We start from the raw sequence: 9483 nt of genomic DNA, 5'->3' as shown, positions 1-9483 counted from the left end.
CATGGGAACACTTTGCTACCCGGTGCGCAGGACTTTTGAATCAAGTGCATCTACTGGCAACAGCTCAACACGGGTTTAAAAAAGGGGCGCAAGCCTTTATCGTTCGTTGGTTTTTCCACAATAAAATATTTGGTGATCGTCTAGGAATGCCTTGAAGATCGATCGTACTAGATGGTAATAGGCGCTCGCGTTGCCACTAGTGACGGTAGGAAATTGACATTGAAATAAAACGAAACCCAGTGCTATAATTTCGCAATTTCAATTGTGGCACTGGGTGTCATATTCCATATTCTAGTGTCTGGCCTGTGATCAAGTCAGGGGTTGCGTCACAAATGGGACCTTATTCCCTACATTATGCACTACTTTCACCCAGAAAATGAGTGCACTCTATGTAGTAGGTTTCCATTTGGGATGCAACAAGGCCTTATTATGTTGTTTTTACTTAACTTCCATAACTACCACAAATAAACCAGCCCTTTGCCATCTGTTCCTGGCTGTGAGCTCTCTGAACATCTACTATTGTATTCAAATAAAGTTATTCTATTTAATTCTATTCATTTCTATTCAATTTGATTCCATTATTGTCATGCAGGTGAAAGAGGACCCAAAAGCGACTTAACAGAAACAGAGTTTAATAATGTTCAAAACGGGATAACTGACATCCTCTAGATTTGTAGAGGGGAAAACAACTGGAGAAGCGGCCACAGACTGCAGGTCGCTTCGGGTAGGCGCAGGCCGTAGTCGACTGAGACACCTGCTCACACGCAGCGTCTGATGAAGGCACAAAACACGACAGAACAGGGTGATACACAATCACGGCAAAAAAACACGACAGGACAGGGCGAAACGCAATCACAGCATGGTGAATACAATATAAGGAACCGACGGCACAGGAACGGAACACAAAGGAATAAATAGGGAGTCTAATCAGGGGAAAGGATCGGGAACAGGTGTGGGAAGACTAAATGATGATTAGGGGAATAGGAACAGCTGGGAGCAGGAACGGAACGACAGAGAGAAGAGAGAGCGAGAGAGTGAGAGAGGGAGGGGGAGAGAGAGGGATAGGAGGGAAAGAACCAAATAAGACCAGCAGAGGGAAACGAATAGCATGGGGAGCACAGGGACAAGACATGATAATAAATGACAAACATGACAGTACCCCCCCACTCACCGAGCGCCTCCTGGCGCTCTCGAGGAGGAACACTGGCAGCAACGGAGGAAATCATAGATCAAACGGTCCAGCACGTCCCGAGAAAGAACCCAACTCCTCTCCTCAGGACCGTAACGAAAAACGATAAAAAGGGAAACTAGGGTACTCCTCTAAAAAAAAAAATGAGAACTAGGGACAGACTGAGACACAGCAAGGGCAGGGACAAGAACAGGAGAGATGCGATGGCAGGGAACAGACTGAGACCCAGCAAGACCAGGAGCAGAAGCAGAAAAAAAAATTACCAGACTTCTTCTGCGCGCAGTCTGAACACGCAGCCACGAAACGGCGCGTGTCACGCTCCTGAGTCGGCCACCAAAAGCGCTGGCGAATAGACGCAAGAGTGCCTCGAACACCGGGATGACCAGCTAACTTGGCAGAGTGAGCCCACTGAAGAACAGCCAGACGAGTGGAAACAGGAACGAAAAGGAGGTTACTAGGACAAGCGCGCGGCGACGCAGTGTGCGTGAGTGCTTGCTTAACCTGTCTTTCAATTCCCCAGACTGTCAACCCGACAACACGCCCATAAGGAAGAATCCCCTCGGGATCAGTAGAAGCCACAGAAGAACTAAACAGACGGGATAAGGCATCAGGCTTGGTGTTCTTGCTACCCGGACGGTAAGAAATCACAAACTCGAAACGAGCGAAAAACAACGCCCAACGAGCTTGACGGGCATTAAGTCGTTTGGCAGAACGGATGTACTCAAGGTTCTTATGGTCTGTCCAAACGACAAAAGGAACGGTCGCCCCCTCCAACCACTGTCGCCATTCGCCTAGGGCTAAGCGGATGGCGAGCAGTTCACGGTTACCCACATCATAGTTGCGCTCAGATGGCGACAGGCGATGAGAAAAATAAGCGCACGGATGAACCTTATCGTCAGACTGGAAGCGCTGGGATAGAATGGCTCCCACGCCTTCTGAAGCGTTCGACAATGAATTGTCTAGTGACGTCAGGAGTAACGAGGATAGGAGCGGACGTAAACGTTCTCTTAGAAGATCAAAAGCTCCCTGGGCGGAACCGGACCACTAAAACACGTCTTGACAGAAGTAAGAGCTGTGAGAGGGGCAGCAACTTGACCGAAATTACGAATGAAACGCCGATAGAAATTAGCGAAACCTAAAAAGCGCTGCAACTCGACACGTGACCTTGGAACGGGCCAATCACTGACAGCTTGGACCTTAGCGGAATCCATCTGAATGCCTTCAGCGGAAATAACGGAACCGAGAAAAGTAACGGAGGAGACATGAAAAGAGCACTTCTCAGCCTTTACGTAGAGACAATTCTCTAAAAGGCGCTGTAGAACACGTGAACGTGCTGAACATGAATCTCGAGTGACGGAGAAAAAAATCAGGATATCGTCAAGATAGACAAAAACAAAAATGTTCAGCATGTCTCTCAGAACATCATTAACTAATGCCTGAAAAACAGCTGGCGCATTGGCGAGACCGAACGGCAGAACCCGGTACTCAAAATGCCCTAACGGAGTGTTAAACGCCGTTTTCCACTCGTCCCCTCTCTGATGCGCACGAGATGGTAAGCGTTACGAAGGTCCAACTTAGTAAAGCACCTGGCTCCCTGCAGAATCTCGAAGGCTGATGACATAAGGGAAGCGGATAACGATTCTTAACCGTTATGTCATTCAGCCCTCGATAATCCACGCAGGGGCGCAGAGTACCGTCCTTCTTCTTAACAAAAAGAACCCCGCCCGGCCGGAGAAGAAGAAGGCACTATGGTACCGGCGTCAAGAGACACAGACAAATAATCCTCGAGAGCCTTACGTTCGGGAGCCGACAGAGAGTATAGTCTACCTCGAGGAGGCGTGGTCCCTGGAAGGAGATCAATACTACAATCATACGACCGGTGAGGAGGAAGGGAGTTGGCTCGGGACCGACTGAAGACCGTGCGCAGATCATGATATTCCTCCGGCACTCCTGTCAAATCGCCAGGTTCCTCCTGAGAAGTAGGGAGAGAAGAAACGGGAGGGATGGCAGACATTAAACACTTCACATGACAAGAAACGTTCCAGGATAGGATAGAATTACTAGACCAATTAATAGAAGGATTATGACATACTAGCCAGGGATGACCCAAAACAACAGGTGTAAACGGTGAACGGAAAATCAAAAAAGAAATAGTCTCACTGTGGTTACCAGATACTGTGAGAGTTAAAGGTAGTGTCTCAAATTTGATACTGGGAAGATGACTACCATCTAAGGCAAACATGGGCGTAGGCTTGTCTAACGGTCTGAAAGGAATGTTATGTTTCCGAACCCATGCTTCGTCCATGAAACAACCCTCAGCCCCAGAGTCAATCAAGGCACTGCATGTAGCACCCGAACCGGTCCAGCGTAGATGGACCGACATAGTAGTACAAGATCTAGATGAAGGGACCTGAGTAGTAGCGCTCACCAGTAGCCCTCCGCTTACAGATGGGCTCTGGCCTCTTACTGGACATGAATTAACAAAATGTCCAGCAACTCCGCAATAGAGGCACAGGCGGTTGGTGATCCTCTGTTCCCTCTCCTTATTCGAGATGCGAATCCCTCCCAGCTGCATGGGCTCAGTCTCAAAGCCAGAGGAGGGAGATGGTTGCGATGCGGAGCAGGGAAACACCGTTGATGCGAGCTCTCTTCCACGAGCCCGGTGACGAAGATCTACCCGTCGTTCTATGCGGATGGCGAGAGCAATCAAAGAGTCCACATCTGAAGGAACCTCCCGGGAGAGAATCTCATCCTTAACCACTGCGTGGAGTCCCTCCAGAAAACGAGCGAGCAGCGCCGGCTCGTTCCACTCACTAGAGGCAGCAAGAGTGCGAAACTCAATGGAATAATCCGTTATGGACCGTTCACCTTGGCATAAGGAAGCCAGGGCCCTAGAAGCCTCCTTACCAAAAACTGAACGGTCAAAAACCCGAATCATCTCCTCTTTAAAGTTCTGGAATCTGTTAGAGCAATCAGCCCTTGCCTCCCAGATAGCTGTGCCCCATTCTCGAGCCCGGCCAGTAAGGAGTGAAATGACGTAAGCAACCCGAGCTCTCTCTCTAGAGTATGTGTGGGGTTGGAGAGAGAACACAATCTCACACTGCGTGAGAAAGGAGCGGCACTCAGTGGGCTGCCCGGAGTAGCAAGGTGGGTTATTAACCCTGGGTTCTGGAGGCTCGGCAGGCCAGGGAGTAACAGGTGGCACGAGACGTAGACTCTGGAACTGTCCAGAGAGGTCGGAAACCTGAGCGGCCAGGTTCTCCACGGCATGGCGAGCAGCAGACAATTCCTGCTCGTGTCTGCCGAGCATGGCTCCTTGGAACTCGACGGCAGTGTAACGAGCGTCTGAAGTCGCTGGGTCCATTCCTCGGTCGGTTCCTTCTGTCATGCAGGTGAAAGAGGACCCAAAAGCGACTTAACAGAAACAGAGTTTAATAATGTTCAAAACGGGATAACTGACATCCTCTAGATTTGTAGAGGGGAAAACAACTGGAGAAGCGGCCACAGACTGCAGGTCGCTTTTCGGGTAGGCGCAGGCCGTAGTCGACTGAGACACCTGCTCACACGCAGCGTCTGATGAAGGCACAAAACACGACAGAACAGGGTGATACACAATCACGGCAAAAAACACGACAGGACAGGGCGAAACGCAATCACAGCATGGTGAATACAATATAAGGAACCGACGGCACAGGAACGGAACACAAAGGAATAAATAGGGAGTCTAATCAGGGGAAAGGATCGGGAACAGGTGTGGGAAGACTAAATGATGATTAGGGGAATAGGAACAGCTGGGAGCAGGAACGGGAACGACAGAGAGAAGAGAGAGCGAGAGAGTGAGAGAGGGAGGGGGAGAGAGAGGGATAGGAGGGAAAGAACCAAATAAGACCAGCAGAGGGAAACGAATAGCATGGGGAGCACAGGGACAAGACATGATAATAAATGACAAACATGACAATTATATTTCCTTAAGGCCCCTCAACCCTATCCCTCATGAGCAGCAGTCATACAGTGCCCTTCTAATGACAAACCTGGCATGTCTGTGTCAAAGTCACACATACAATTAACCCCTGAGTCCCTGAGCTCAAATCAGATTCTCTCAGCTCACAGCAACGCTGTTCACTTCACTCGCACAAGAGTCCACCTGGTCACGTATCAGAAACACTCCTCTAGTCAGTCAGGTGTGTTTGTTGTTCTGCATTTGAGAAAACACCAGTTGAGAGAACACCTGACTTTTCACAAAAGCATCCCTTTCTGTGGCTTATCAACTATACTATGTTGGACTATGACCTTGTTGTTTAGGTTAAAACAATCTGACATACTCTTAATCTCTACTCAGTCCAGTCAGAAGAGGATGGGCTACACATCTGACCCAGGTCTCCTTTCTATGTTTCTTCCCTCGACTGAGTTTTTTTCTGGCCACTGTGCTCTCGCTTCTGCTTTTCTTGGTCTTTGGGGACTAGGCCGGGTTACTGTAAAGCACTGTGACAACTGCTGATGTCAAAAGGGCTTTGTCAAATAAATGTTATTGATTGGTTGATTAAGGTCAAAAAGTGTGAATGGGAGGCAACAGTATACAGCAGTTTGTTTGTGTTCAACTCCCTTTTCCATTCACCATCTGTCTGCAAATGAAATGCTTTAACATTGTGTAACTTGTACACCGGGAGGACCAAACATGAGACACATATTGAAGATGAGAGAAAACAATAACACTTAAGGGCTGATAACAACTGAGAGCTAAATAAAGGGGGAGTAATTCGGGTAGTGATGAAGTCCAGGTGTGCCTAATGATGGGGTGAAGGTGTGCGTAATGATGGTTGCCAGGTGTGCGTAATGATGGGTTGCCAGGACTGGTGGTTAGTAAACCAGCAACATCGAGTACCGTAGCAGGAGTTGACATGACACATTGTAACTGTCTGTCATTTGGAGACTGGCAGGACTAAGGAGGATCAAGGAGTTAGCCAGATTATTTAGGCAAGTTTTCATTAAAAAAAAATGGGGCATGGTCTTATTGGCTCAACAACCAAAAACAAATATCTAAGTTTATCTTTCTTAATTAACTAGAAAATCAATAGTTATTTCTGGTTATTTATAAAAGATAGCTGGCTAGATTCTGCTTAGTAGTATACCCCTCTGAAATGTTTGAATGTGTTGTTGTTTCTCACTTTCTTTAACTTCCTGTAAGCAAGTGTCAAACCAAGTAGTTCCTCTTTTCTTTCTCTGAAAAATGTGCTCTTAGAATTGTTTTGTGGGTATTTGATGGAGATTTTATTCTATCATCTAATATTAGTTGTTGGTTTGCACTTTCACACGTTATAGTGTTGAGAGAAATGTATACATATACAGTAACTCATGAGCAAGTCCTTAGTGTTCTCAACACAAGTTCACAAATGCCCTTCCCATCTTTGATTATATTAGTGATATGTGTAAGATTGTAATTCACACTCTGCATAAGTAAGCCTACTTCTATATCACCATTATGCAGAGTGCAAATTACACCATGACATTCGGGGTCTCTGTATTGAAACATTTTTATGAGCCTAATAATAAAACATGCATTACCTTTTAATGTGGCATGAACCAACCAGTCATGATATTTTCATCTGATTGTCAAACAAATCACTTCAAAAAGTAGGCATGTTCGTCCACTCCAAAATAATTCCAGCATCCAAACTGCCTGTTTACCAGTGCCATATGATGAATGGAAATAGACATCTGTTACAAAACACCAAAAAGTATGCATAAGGACATCTGCAGATTGCAATTGATTAGGCCTACATTAATTAGTTATATATTGGTTAGGCCTACATTAATTAGTTCTATATTGATTAAGCCTACATTAATTGATGCTCTTACTGACAAATGTACCTTTTTTTTGTAGCCTGAAAAGTCGGGACACCTGAAATGGGGCTGAAACTGTCCCGGGAAATACAGGATGGTCAACTTACCAGACTAGGCTTCAATGTATATTACCATGAACTTCAAAAACGTTTACCAGTAGCCAGTGATATGTGCGTAAACTCTTGACTGCCAGTTGCAGTGAAAAAAAGTAATACTGCTTATACCTTAAACGCATAAAAAAGGTGGTTAACAGTGTTTGCTTGTGTTTACCTTGCACTAGGTCTACACTACTGCCACATGAACACACCCAGAATAGGTATCCTACATTCAATATATAGTAATACGAGTTGAATCAAAACATGTTTTACACCCTAGTTCATGAGTTGCCCATAGTTCATGTGTTAATGCTTGGAGTCTTCACAAATCGTGAAACACACCTTTCTTTCCTTACATTAATGACATTTATGACAGTGCTATTCGTCATTAAGCATTCAACAATTGAATTAGAACACTGAACTTAAACCCTGTACGAATCAAAGATCTTGGAGATCAGCAAAAATGCACTGTAGGTCTAAGTGTAAAAATGCCTACGTGACCTTTCATTACATTTCACTGTGAAAACAGTTTTCTTGGGAACACAAATCTAAAATAGTGTAGAGCTATGCCGTTGCAAAATGTAATGCTTCTAACCGAAAGAGTCAACTATAGAACTACTGTTATTATCGTATGTTGGATGGATTGGATGCGCATTGGTGTCTAGCTGTAGGCTAGTTGTCTAGTGATATTGTCGACCATCATCAGCTGATCCAGGAAAGAAAACAAATATGTATTTTTTATTTAACCTTTATTTAACTAGGCAAGTCAGTTTTAAGAACAGATTGCCAATGACGGCCTACACCGGGCAAACCCGGACGACGTTGGGCCAATTGTGCGCCGCCCAATGGGACTTCCCAATTATGCAGCCTGGATATTGATGGAATAAAGAAAAGCAGTACCCGCGAGCACCTGGAAAACAAAGCAATGAGCGCTCTAAACAGTTCACTGAGAAAAGCAAACAACGATAAATCAATGGATACATGTAATGCATTGGAATAAAGGCTTCTTTTTATTATTATTAGGGAAGCATGGCGAAAATGAAGACCCACAAAGGAAAATCTATGAGCAAAGGAGCTCAGCTGAGGGCGAAATTCAACACTACTGGATGGACAACTCTTGTCACATAGAAATAAATGGTTTAAACCATTACAGAGAGGTGCGGGTGTTTGCTTAATTTAAATATTTTATGTTTATATTTACCACTGTAAAATATATTTACCACTGCATTTTAAACAAATAGTAGAGTGGTTAAATTAGCATTATTTTGACATCCCCCAATAGTTAGACTTTTGTTGCATTTTGGGGAGCTAACATTTAATTCAGGGAAGCTGAGCCCCCAGCTCCCAGCTACCTCTAAATGCCCCTAGGAAAACGCAATTCATATTAACCTCACCACTCCCATCTAGTGACAACAAAATGTTATTCTCATTCACTTGATCAGAAAAGGAATCATAATTTTCAGTTTATTTTCAATGCAGTGTTTCTTTTTAGAAAACCATTCCATAGTGAGTTCACAATCATATGGACTGTTTTCCTAATAGGCACTCTTCTCAGAAACAGATTTTCAGAAGAATCCTTTATTTTCAGGAGATAATTATACACATCTCATAAAATGGCTTTTCTCAAGGGCTTCTTCTTTTTGTTACTGATAGACATTTCATCATGCATCCTTTCCAGCTACTAGGTCACATTAAGGACTTGACCTTAGTTTGTCATCATTATGAAATATTAGAGCCAATAGCATCCCACACAGGAAGCTGGTGGGAGGAGCTATATGAAGAAGGGCTCCTTGTAACGGCTGGAATGGAGTTAATGGAACGGAGTCAAGCATGTGGTTTCCATATGTTTGATGTGTTTGATACCATTCCATTAATTCTATTCCAGCCATTACAATGAGCCTATCCACCTACAGCTCAACCCACCAGCCTCCTCTGATCCCACAGCATGACACACAAAGTAGCGTCTGATTGATTCACCCTATTCTATTCCGATATGGTTTATAGCAGGTTATTATTCAAAAGTGGAAACATTTTAAATGAAGTTTTCCTGTATGGATAATGAGATCATAATGTAACAGTATAGGACCATTTAGACCAATAGATAGAGAGGGATGGATGGGAGGAAGCTGTTAAGTTCGGCCTCCCCTTTATAGATACATTATTGTAATTATAAGGCACCTGTGGTTTTAATCTAAGTGAATTGCTTTGGGGAGATATGGCAGTGGGCTGGCAGAGCAGAGGAGAACTGTCACGACTCCGACCGAAGGACACTCCCCTTCCCGTTCGGGTGGCGCTCGGCGGTCGTCGTCGCCGGCCTACTAGCTGCTACTGATTATTTCCTCCCCCTCCTTATGTGTT

The sequence above is a fragment of the Oncorhynchus gorbuscha genome, linkage group LG26 (genome assembly GCF_021184085.1).
Source record: "Oncorhynchus gorbuscha isolate QuinsamMale2020 ecotype Even-year linkage group LG26, OgorEven_v1.0, whole genome shotgun sequence".
Lineage (NCBI taxonomy): Eukaryota > Metazoa > Chordata > Actinopteri > Salmoniformes > Salmonidae > Oncorhynchus > Oncorhynchus gorbuscha.
This window is presented reverse-complemented; position numbering follows the sequence as displayed.